General features: G+C 41.8%; 1 long non-coding RNA gene across 1 annotated transcript; it reads left to right on the top strand.

Annotated features, from left to right (window-relative positions):
• The first annotated feature begins 6472 nt into the window (after positions 1-6472).
• On the top strand, positions 6473-11947 carry LOC112557798. Its single transcript, XR_003098001.1, has 3 exons — positions 6473-7612; positions 7742-7932; positions 8884-11947. It is a non-coding gene; the product is annotated as an uncharacterized LOC112557798 (long non-coding RNA).
• Positions 11948-12379: the final 432 nt, after the last annotated feature.

The raw sequence follows: 12379 nt of genomic DNA, 5'->3' as shown, positions 1-12379 counted from the left end.
GCTCAGGGACATCATAATCGAGGCAAGGAACAAGCTATTATCTTCCCTGGCCCAGACTTGGTGGCCCTGTCGTACGTCAAGGGAGGCGATTTATTAGATTAGCTCCCCTGTAAATAATAAATAGCCTAGCGGTCAAGCACTCACCGTCGCACGCCGGTCTCTCAACACACAAAGAAAAGCGCCGCCTAGTGTCAGTGGACATGGCATAGCCCACCAGGCCACAGTAAATGCCTTTTGATCTCAAGCGAGCCTTTGACCTTATGCACTTAATACGAATTGCATCAGACATTTGCTCTGAGTAAAACAGTAATTCGTTATTTAATTAAATAAAGTTCATTAAGTGAAGTAAATAACTAAAGCAAGGGAAACATTGGACAATGGCTGTGTGCAATTGTACATAACATCACAACAAAAGAAAAAGCAAAAAAATGAACGAATAGGGCTTTTGGAGTACACGAAAAGTCAGAAAAACACTTTTTAGGAATCGAAAAAATATTCTCTCCACTTTCAAAGCCTCTGTTTTAAGTCTAAATCGTTATAAAATGTTAGACATTTATCACCTTTTTCAGTCAATGCATTGCGTTTCTGATAATTCTTTATAAAATGTTAGTTGGTGATCATAGTCGAAGTAAACGACATTGAAATGCAGCAAAAGGAAGAACAATCGCCTTCCTTTTTTTATCCTAGTGGTTGATGAGCAAAATATTAGTGGTTCAAAACCCACTTAGGCGTGTGGCTAGAAAACGTAAGATTTAACGTCCCTCGACTTGCCTCCATTGACATCTGTGATTTGCATTTGTTGTGCCATTGAATCCTTTTTCTCCGTGAAGCCTCTGTATTGGAACTGAAAAAGGTGTTAGGATTATTTTTAAACTAAAAGCACAATATTCTAAATACTACAAGAAAACGCAACAACTCTGAACCAGCACACAAGCGACGAACTTGGCTGATAAAGTTCTCATCGCTCAGGTAGGCTGTGCGAGAAGATCAGTCAGGTATTCAGTGTGTTCACAGCTTCCATAGAAATGGCCTTTGCTGTCGCCCGCACGTGCTCTCTGACCGATTGCCTGACATCTTGGACGTGCAGTGCGCGAGCGCGTTGTCAGATCTGACGAGCGGCTGGACGTCATCTGGTCTGACCACACATCCTGCTCACACACCTCTAGTGTCCAGCGACACCTGCAACCGTGGAGTCCACTAAGGGCGCGAAACCTGCAAGTCACTTTGTATCGCGATGACATGGGGCACGTGGGAAGTCGGTGGACTAATGATGACATCTGCAAAAAATACAACAGGAGGAGTGTTTCCATCCACCATCACTTCTTTATCACCATATGTCCACATCAGAAGCCTACTTTTCCAAGGCAAAGTGTTGAAGGCTGAGCCTCAAAGTCCTATTGTACTGGCCAATGGTAAGGTATTTGCAAACACCTCTGCAAATAGCATGTTGACAAATATTTCAATGTCTAGAACATTCACCTCCCCACCCCAACCCTTCCATTGGTTTCTTGTGACCTCCACATATACTTTTCCAGATTTAAGATGAATGTTTAATTTAAACCGCCTTTTATGGACTTAACTAAAAGAAACAAAAGGAATAAGTTACTTTCCACTTCTGTCAGCTACTAGAACACTTCTGTCTCTTTCTTTCTCTCTAGAGCGCGGGCACGCACACACACGCACAATAAATATACACATTCATTCTTTAGACACAAATTACAGACGAATGTGAATGAGAGAACAATAGAAAGAGAAAAGGTTTGATAACATGACTGAATACATATATACATTCAAGAAAAGAAATTAATCCAACAATCCACTTCTAATGAATAGCAAACGACCAAAAGATCGTTTCAACTTGATAAATCTTCTCTTTCCCATCGGGGAAAACCCGAGCATCACTCCGCCACCCAGTAGCCACCCGTGCCAAGACAACTTGAGGGTCTGTTTTAATTGACTGCTTTGGCTTCCTTTCCGTTTGATTTATTTCGACAAGTAAGCAGGGTGGCCATCTCTGTTTTCGCCGTCGTTGGACACAGGATACTAGAGATCCTTTGTCCGCTCCCCCAAATCCCCCCCAACCCCGCCCACTCTGCCCCGCTGATGTACGGCTGGAACGAAAGGTCTGCCCTACCCGGAGCCCACGAGCAGACCACCCTTCCCTCTGGGACTGATACTTACGCCGGACGATGTCGGCTTTAATAGACGAGAAAGGAAGATCTGCCAAGTAAACACGATCGTTACTTGTGTCCTCTTGACTTCCCCCCTACCACCCTGAACATTTCCTCTCAACCCCATCCTCTGAAAGCAACCTTTGCCCGTTCTTCAGCATCCCTATCGGATGTCCAGCTCTTCGTGAGTCGGCAGTATTGCCCGATTCAGATGTGGGTGTCGACCTTCTGTCATTCGACTGGGGGACTGTAGGGGTGAGTGAGGTGATTGAAATAAAATACCTGAGTTTCGGACCCTAGTCCCTTTCACATGATATCAAGTTTTACCTGTCCTCCACAGATGGTATTGTTACATGCCATTGATCTTGTTTCTCGAGGATGTTGGTCTTTAGTCTGCTCACATCTGCTTCTGAGCGATGCATTCGGACTTTGTTGTCAACTAAGTCATCTTGCATCCAGACAACACTTGCAGACAGCTTTAAGATTTAGCCATTTGAAGCTTTTCTTCGCTCACGAGGTTGTAACGCACGAGGTCACTCCACGGAAAAAAGGTGTTACACCAAAGGCTTGACCTGTCTTCACTTTCTTAGTATGTGGATGAGTTGGAAAGGACGAAGGGAAGCAACTCCAATATAAATGCAGCGACATGTCTCTGTGTGTGTGTGTATTACGCAAAGCTATAAACTGTGAGACCTCGATAACAAACATTTTCCCTGCCAACCCCCATAATATGTTATTTGATCTCCCCTCGTGACCTACCGAGAGTTAACACTGATAATAACCTTTATAAACGAGGGGATTATTATAAATTCATTTGACTAATACGTCACACATCCACTTCAAGAATATTTGACAGCTTCGCGGGGTTCGATCGGGGGGAGGGTAGAAGAGCTGTAAACGTCCGCAAGGAGGAAGAAACTGAGGGAAAGAAAAGGCCAATGGAGAGTACACCGACAATGGAAGGGACGAGGGAAATGCCTACATCTACTTGTCTGATGACATCCACTCACAACTCTGCACGAGATGCTTAAAGAAAGCGCAGTCACGATACCTCTGTGTCCAGCATGCACTTGCCTCACCTCCTCTGCATCGTCCCAGCCTGTTGTTAGGGCTGTGCTAGCATTTGAACCTCAGTTACTGATTCGGTTAAAATGTCAACAAAATATCTTCATCCTCGTAACATTGACTTTCAACCCCTTGTACATATAGGAATTTTCCAAGCGTGTGTAGTCACCACACACACATTCACGTATACATATTCACAAACATACACATACATATGAACATGCATTTCACACACACACGCCCACTGACATGCAAACGTGTTGGTCTTCCCTTCGTCAAGCCACGGAGACAGTCAGTTATGACTTGCTCTGTAGTTTGTTCTCCACCGCCACCACTGTTATGGGATGACATAAATGTCATCTTTAATGTCATTACATACCCGTCTAGGCCAGCAAGCACTGTCCTTGCCACTCACCACATTCCTGGTTGTATCGTACCCTCACCCCGACCTCTTCTACCCACCCCTTCCATTGCAGATACCATTGCCAACGACCCGTCTTCGCCATTCTCAGGGTGGAACCTGGGTGGCACAACCTTTAAACTTTAGACCGGGGCGGTTTCGGGCCAGGAAAGAATAGAAGGGAACAGACGAGGTGGAAGAGGTCGGGTGGAGTGGGCTGAAATGGGGTGGCGTTCTGACGAAACGGGTAGAAGTGTATGCCCTGCAGGAGCAGCGACCAGAGCCGTAAAACTGCCAGGGTGTTGGCGGGTGTCGGCCGGCACCCTAATTTATATTTCGCACAGGCGCTGAGAGGCGTAGACACCTTGCCCGGGTGGATGACAGGCTCCTGGTCGGAAGGTCCCGGGTGGCGGGTGCTGGCAGATTTCAGTCAGGGTCGTTCCGAGTTTGTTTAGGGTGGCTGCTGCGGTTGACAGAGTACACCCCAAAAACCGCGAGACCCAACCGATCAACTCAATGAACTTCACCCCCCTTCCTCCCATCACCACCCACCCAAGCCCCCAAACCTGACTCCTGGCTGAGTCAGTGTCCCGTGATTAATTAAACACAGCTCCCAAATCGTTTTCATAGCTGGAGTTCTTTCAGGGCGATTCAGCGAGGGCGATAATGTGTCGCCGACACACACGACAGCGATAGTCGAAATTATTCCGATTCCGGTAAATTTTTGTTGCAGAACATTTTTATATATTTTATTTCTTCTCAATAAATGCACCTCAATGTTCTGACACTTTGTTTCTCTTTCAATCATAATTTTACTTACATATCTCATTCACTTATATCTGAGACTCTCTCTTTCAATAGACATCTTTATTGCTTGCAGCCCTATGCTCCTCTAGGAGTAATAAGGATTTTAACTTTTTCACACCGGAACAGTTTTGCTCCATCGTAACATCACCAATGGCTGTCTTTGTATAAGATCCTTTATTATTGTATCTTAAACTATGCGTCCAGTTTCATGACATTGTTTATTTTTGAATAAAGTTACAAATAATGATATAAACGTTTCGTTTGAGTAAACTGTACACAAAACATTCTAAACAAATTTTATTGGTGGTGTTTCATTATCGTTGTTCTATAACAAATAAATCTTGTGTTCTGCATGTATTGTAGTTTGCATTTTCATTCGTTCAGCTGTTCGTTCTTTAGAGATTAAGCGAGTGAGATACAAGGTATGTTTGTGAGTTTGAAAATGTGTTTGTGGGTGTGTATGCGCGGAAAGTTTCTGACTGGTTGGAATTTCAGGAAAACAAAATGTTTGCATAACACTAATACATCAAGCTCGTAATTGGTAATTGTCCTAATCAATTTGGGTTCGCAATAAAATGACAAGAAATTATTAGCACCTTGGAGTCGTAAGCTGGCCATATTTCAAACCAAAGTCCTGTGTGCGAGACTTTGTAACCGTCGGCGGGTATCGGAAATTGTAGGCCTGGAGATCACATTACAACAGAATACTTAGCCAATGGAAACAATCTATGGACGTTTACAGCCCGTCCGACATCGTGACTGTCAGGTGATACTCTGAGCTTTCCTACCCTGTTGTTAGGCGGCGTCTCGGGGGTACCTTTAACCCCCTCATCCTTACCTCCCCAGGCGTCCCTTCCTTATTGTCTCCCCTTTTCTCTTCTCGGACGAAGAAGGAGGTAGTCATGACTTTGTCCCCCCGGCTCGTACAACCGGAGAATTTCCCGTTTTATCATGAACATAAATTACCTCCCCTAGTCTTCTCGTGCTTAACAACATGACGTCACTTCAAAGCACGCGCTGGAGTCTAGGACGGAGCAGAAGCATGGCGGACCGAGCCGTTGGTAAACTCTGATCCCATTGTGAGGACGAGAAATATCAAGGGTCGCTACTAGGAGCACGACGATGACCGCCGCCGACCGATTGATTGGAAGGGAGGGACTGGGTGATGATAACAGAGCCTGCTAGCCCGATACAACACGCAAAAGACTCGAACTAGTCTCGATAGTCGATAGCCGGTCACGTGACACACGGGGGCAGAATAACGGTGTGTGTGTGACTAATTAGTTTTTTTTCAGTCAATCTTGTTCGTTTCTGTCGGTCGTTCATTGAGAGTCTTTTATCTTTTCCATTTGTATGCTGGTTTTGCAGTCTGTCCACGACAGGAGTAGTCTGAACAGTACTTCCACATCTGTTCTAAAATAATTGTATCAAGTAGAGAAATTTAGCTTTTTTCTGATATCAATAAACAGGGACCTTCCGACATTTTGTTAATATCTGAACGTGTACTAACGAGAGAATTTGTTATTAAAGTCAGGTACATATTATGCTATGCAAGTATGTAGAAGCAAGAGGCACCTGAAATCGCTCTTGCCATCTACAGTCCAGGTGCTCAAGCACAAATGAATTGTAGGGTGTGTGTGTGTACTTAGTCTGTATCATTTGCTCATATTTTCACCTCGGAACTAGAACTTATTTTGTAACTAGATCTTTCATATATATTAAATAAGCACATCTCCCATGTTTTAATTGCCCACTGGGATGAATAAAGTTGGTCATCATCATCATCACCTCATGTAATCGTAATAGAAGAAATTGCTATAGAAGAGTCTTTCTTTGTCGATTTGTCGAACAAAGGCACACAAAATCAGTTGAAATGTGAGTCATATTTTTTACATCTTTTCCCCTGAAGTCACAATTAGAGACTGAATGAGGCTACACCACCAGACTGACTGACATTATTACCACTTACGACTTAAGGTCTCCAAGATTTATTCCAAGACTATTAGTTTGTGATAATACGATAGTTCACTATCAAAATGTTTATGCATACTGTTTGTTTTTAGACATTTGAGGGTTTTTTTAAATTTAATTTAATTTTAATTAATTTTTTTTAAATTTCCATAATTTATATCTATGTTAGCCTAGATAACTGAAAATGTTAAGAAAAAAAAAGTAAAAAGAAAATCGGGAAATCAGAATACAGATTGAATTCCAATCCGACAGTGTACTTTCCCAACTTTCACAAAAGGCGGGAAAATTGTTGCTTTGTTTAATGTTTACTAAACAATATATGCAAAAGTAAAAAAAGTCTAAAATGGTTGTAAACTCTTCATTAGAAGTCTTGAGTCTTCTTTGTGTGCACCCTTGCTAGTTTTCTGGATCGACGATTGGTCTTTGTTGGACAGCAGCTGTGGTTCGAGCCAAACTTTTCTGAGAAGGCTAGGGCAGGATGGACTATGTGTTCATAGTGTGCCTAGAATTCAAAGTGGTTCAACAAAATATTTGGCAAGGGTTATTTAGCCTGGTATGGCCTAATACATTTTTGTGGCGAAGGGGGGAGGGAAAGAGAAGTTTATCGGTTAAAAAAGGACTTTGTCGTGTCCTGCTGCATTATTTATTTCTGTCGATGTTTGAATCCTTCTTACCATGGGAGGACAGACTGGAGGGCTTGTAAGTTAAAAAAGGATTTTGTCGTGTCCTCTTGCATTATTTATTCCCGTCGATGTTCGAATCCCAGGTGATGTATTTGGTAAAAAAGAGACTGCAAAGAATACAAGCCCGCTGACAGGGGAGGCAACTTCACCCAAAGGGTGATCACTTTTTAAAAAATCTCTTACATCACCGAGAGAGGATTATTATCAACCCCTCTATCCAGATCAGAGAAATAGCCGGTAACCAGAGACGCCCAACTTATTATTTTTTTTATCTGGTGTGATTTACGACTCTGCAGTAAAAAGAAAACCCAGCGGCAAGAAAGAATGATGTCCCGGTGATAGGTCAAAGGTGAGCAGTCTGTCATGAAGGGGATGGGTTCAAGATATCTTCCAACACAGACCACAAAGCAATGCAGTGTAGGACAGGGCTAGGACTCGGATACTTCTCCTTTCTTCATACTGGCATACTCTGATAATTCTGATGTCTACACAGGAAATTTAACTTCGAGATAAAAGTTTGTTTTTAAAAACTAAAAGTTCAAGTAAAGACAGTTTATATTTAAATATATTTAATAACATTTCTATTCCTTCATTAACATAAAAAAATTGAGGACCGGTGATAGTTGTCTGCTGAGCTTGTTTAGATGGGGTACATTGGCGGGTGGTGAGGAGACTTCGGGTGGACAAAGTGCAGCACTTGATCATAAAACCCGCATACAGCAACCTGCAGCAGGTCGCCGCCCTTGGCACGCTGCTCTCTCACAAAAGCTCCATGTGGCAGCAAAGTTTCATGGAGTTGCGGGTCCATGAGCCAGTGAGAAATATTGCGATGAGGGTAATAAACTGACATATTTCAATTAACTGTACGCACGTGTGTATTGCCATATCATGAATAATACTAATACTGCTATTAATAAAATCCTGTTAAGCATGTTATTAGGCCCTTATAAACAGGACACATTTTGGAAATAATGTAACAGTAAAGGAGCTAAAGTTTTGGATATTATCAATATGGCTAAAAAAAAAAAAAAAAGGTTTTTAGTGCATTGTTGGAACAAGAACACTCAACAGGCAGGAAACATGGTGTGGCTCACTAGTTTTATTACACTTTGTAGTATAACAAGTGTACTAATTATTGTTAATTTGTCCTTCTGCATTTTGTAGTGTACTTTTAGGGAGAAAGCTGCCATAAGGAATAAATAAAGTTGTATTATGTTTTATTATATTCAATCAACACAGCCGAACATACCATTAATATTCTGAACATAACCATCTTTTGATTAAGTTACATCATTGATACACAATTTCATATTAAAATAATTTTTTTTAAATTAACATTTTTAATGAAGTAAAAGTATAGACAGTAAAAGAGAAGAAAAAAAAAAGAGAGAAGAAAGAACTAGGGAGAGAGAGAGAGAGAGAGCAATTTTAAGGAACTGCTTTATTAACTTAAAATCTTTCTTTTTTTTTCTTTCTTTTAGTTCTTTTTTTTTTCCTTTTAGGTTTATATTTTTCTTTGTTAAACAATTTCGCTTTCTCTTTCTTGGTTTTTTCCTATGTTCCCAACTTTCTTTCTTACTTTTCGTTTAATGTTTCTTTTACTTTCATTTGTCTCTGGACTAATGCTTTGCTCTGAGTTTTCAACTTTTGTTTGCTTCCTTGTTTTCTCCCATGCGACAGATCCATTCTTCTCGCATTTCTTCGTAGGGTTAGAAGCACAGTTATTTTCAAGAGACTGCAATCGTTGCGTTTTTACATTTCCAGATGATCTTGCTTTGACTTGCAGTTGATTAGCCGAGGGCTCGATGGCAAGAAGCTGGAGGTCCTTACCTGTTTTTGGGTTGTTCAGCCTTTCGGAGTCATAACTGTCTCACAAAACCAGCGGCGACTGTACGTGAGAAGGTGACATAGCCACAAGTCACAATCCCTTATGAAGAGTTATAGGAGCAATTAAAGCGACATCGCTATTACTGTTGCCTGATTAATGGTCGTCTGCAGACAGATGAGAGCGTGGCACGGATACCAGTGCCAAGGTGTTGCTTGCAGAACTGGATGTATTTCCACTTTGGAGAGGTTTGTGCAAATTAATGACAAAAGATTAAAAAAAATTGAAACAATAACATAGTCTATCTTTTGTGTGTGTGAGAGAGAGAGTGGGGATAAAAAAAAAAGAAAGATAACCCTCTTTTCAAAGTATAAAGGACTGATTCAACAAGTAATGAGGACAAACGTAAAGGTGTATTACACCAGTAAATAATTGTTAAACTCGAAAACACCTCACACATGTTTCCACAAAAAAATCCAGGTGACACCCCTTTCGATTGTTGTACCTAGTCTCACACAATAATACAACGTGCCAATCATTTCCTTCCTTAGTCGCAGCATTATTCATGAACTCTTGCACGGAGGACATGCTTTTTTTTTTTGTGCACGAGACTGCGCCTTGCTCCGTCGTGTCATCCTCCCTTCAGGCCTCTTGCGAGAGAGTCACGTGCTCAAGGGACCTGCGCGCGCAGACAGCCGTTTGCACGAGAGGTGCAGCCGAGCTCCGACACGCGATCAATGTTTTCAATTACCTGGAGGTCACCTGGCAAGGTGATGGGTAATCAGAACTCGTTTGACATTGGCCCCTGCAACGCCGCGCAAGGGATACCTGTGAAGGGACAGCCTGCCAGCTTCTCTGTACCTGCTGGCTCTGATTTATCCCCTCTTGCTGGTTACACCCCTGCAACACCATGTCACCTTGCCACTAATCACTAGCACCCTCCCTCCCATCGCCCTCCCACCTGTTTCCACCCCGTTCCCACCCAACTCCTCGCACACATACTTTCTGACATGCATTATCCTTTCACACTCTGTAGCCTCCATGCCAGTCTTCATGGCCAGCGATACGTTTTCTTCGCTCCCTTACTGCGTCAGTTCACAAAGTCGATGTCGTAAGGGCATCGCTGGCGAGGTTTCATAAAAATGCGCATCATGCCAGTGCAAACCTCGACTGTGACACGAGATAAATCGAGAAATGCGCGATATAAGCTATAGTCAATATGCGTCATAGGGGACAAGCAGGAGCATCGGTACTTTTACGGATTACAGGCCAATAGCAAACTCTTTCCCTTTGCTGATTAAAGGCCACCCATGGACCTTGTTTTCTACGGAAATCGAAAGAAGCATAAGCCTCTGTGATGATCAACGTTGATTTTTGGTTGCTTTGACAGGAAAGTGCTTCCACCTTGAGATGATTTTGCGCTATGACGAAAAGGGAGGAAACCAGAGTACCTGGAGAAAACCCCACAGGTGTCACATGGAGAGTTTCTGGAGATGAGATTTGAACCCAGGGCCTCTGTTTGCAGTGGTGACAAGTTAGTGTTTTAGCCACTACACTACCGGGCGTCCACGTCTCTCCTTATAAGGATTAGAGGCACTCGCATAGCTTTAGTTTACTTTTTAACAATATGGGGGCCAACGTATGCGGATTTTTTCATAAATCCTAAGCCCGAACCCTGTTTATAATTTAAAACTCCATTTGTATCACCATTCCATAAGTTAAGTCATCAAGAAAGGTAACTCATGCCTTACATGCACTATACCACCATAGACAAATACTTGGAGGACCCGAACAAGAGCATCCATTCATCCGCAAAGATGTTAATCATAACCAATAATGAATACGGTTAATCAGCATCAGTGTGGTGGTGAGTTTACTAAGCTTGCTAATACCATGCTCCACAATCCATCTAAAACCCGTTGTGATTACATAACAACTGTTCTATTCTATTCTAAATATTCACAGACCTTCAGGCCAAACTTTAATTGCTTTGTGTCCTGGTCGCTACTGTTCAACGACTATTTATATAACTACTAAAATTTTACTTTAATACAATCTTATCTGGTAAAACATTGTTTCTGTTAGTAATGAAATGAATGGTTTGCGCCCTCAACACACGTCAGTCAATAAATCCGTCTACATCTGTATTTCTATATTATCTTGTCAAAACCAATCTAACGAAACTGATGATATACATCTGACCACACAAACTGGTTTTGAGGGTCCCTAACTTTTTCTGCCAGATGTACTAAAGATCTTGAGATAGGATGTCTGTGTAGGGAATGATGATGGATCAATCTTGAGGAAAGCATAGTTTTTTTGTTTTTTTTTTGGTTGAAAATTTCAGTGAAATATTTTGCATGCATTTAGCAGGGTATTATTCCTCTAAAACTGTTATTACTCCCTTAGCGTTGAGATGTTCATTAAGATGTGTGGCTGCTAGAGGCGTGTCTGCACATCGGACCTCAATGGCTTGCTGGTGCATAAAGACTCATTGTCACTTGGTAATAAAGGAAGTGTTGCTGCGAACATGTTTCAGTTACTGGTGAAATTATGATCGATTACATCCTCCGTGAATCAAGATTTTTTCCCGCCCTTAAACACCCCGTATCCAAACTGATGCCCTTCAATCGCGTGCACCGGCGCGTGACAAACTCCCAAAAAAGACACGAAAGGCACGTGCGCCGCTGCACGCTAGCATGCACACACATACACGAACAAAGTTCACAGACGCACCGTGCACACGCCACAGTGACAAAGCCGCCATTCAGTCTTGAGTCATATAACGGAAGCATTGGGATGCTAGACCTCCAGACCAGAAGCAATTGTTTCTTTGTTGTTGTTTTCTCATTTTGTGTCTGGGGAGTGGGGGAGAAACGGTTTTCAAATATCTAGGTGGCGTGTGAAGAATTCTCCCCCTTCCCTTATGATCAGCGAGATTTTAAAACTTACAAATATTTTCTTTTATTTATTTATTGAAGTCCTTGCGTGATATTTTAGGAACTTGCGATAAATTCTAATATTTTTTCCAGTTTAGTCTCAAGTTAATATCTCTTTTTTTGATTTTTCCGTCCCTATATCTATCGATATTTCTTTTCCTCTCGTCTGTACTTTCTTTGCTCTACAAACACATGAAGACAGAGGCAAGCAGATATGCACAACCACGAAGTGTTCTCCTGATATAATTATCGACCACAAACGGGATTGTACGAAGATAATACTTTATCATTTAATGAGCGATGGACAGTAATGGATGTATTAGTTTAGTGAAAAAATAATTAATTATATTTTGGTAAACAAAACCCATCTAATTGTGTAGACAGTTACCACTGGGCCAGCACAGGGGACATTAAAATATAAAAATAAGCTTTACATACAGCAAGGTGAAAAACTGTATAAATAATAAAATCTGGCATAAAAATGATTACTTGTTTATCAGTCAAAATAAAACAAAAAT

This window comes from Pomacea canaliculata, linkage group LG2 (genome assembly GCF_003073045.1).
Source record: "Pomacea canaliculata isolate SZHN2017 linkage group LG2, ASM307304v1, whole genome shotgun sequence".
In the NCBI taxonomy this organism is placed as follows: domain Eukaryota; kingdom Metazoa; phylum Mollusca; class Gastropoda; order Architaenioglossa; family Ampullariidae; genus Pomacea; species Pomacea canaliculata.
This window is presented reverse-complemented; position numbering and strand designations above follow the sequence as displayed.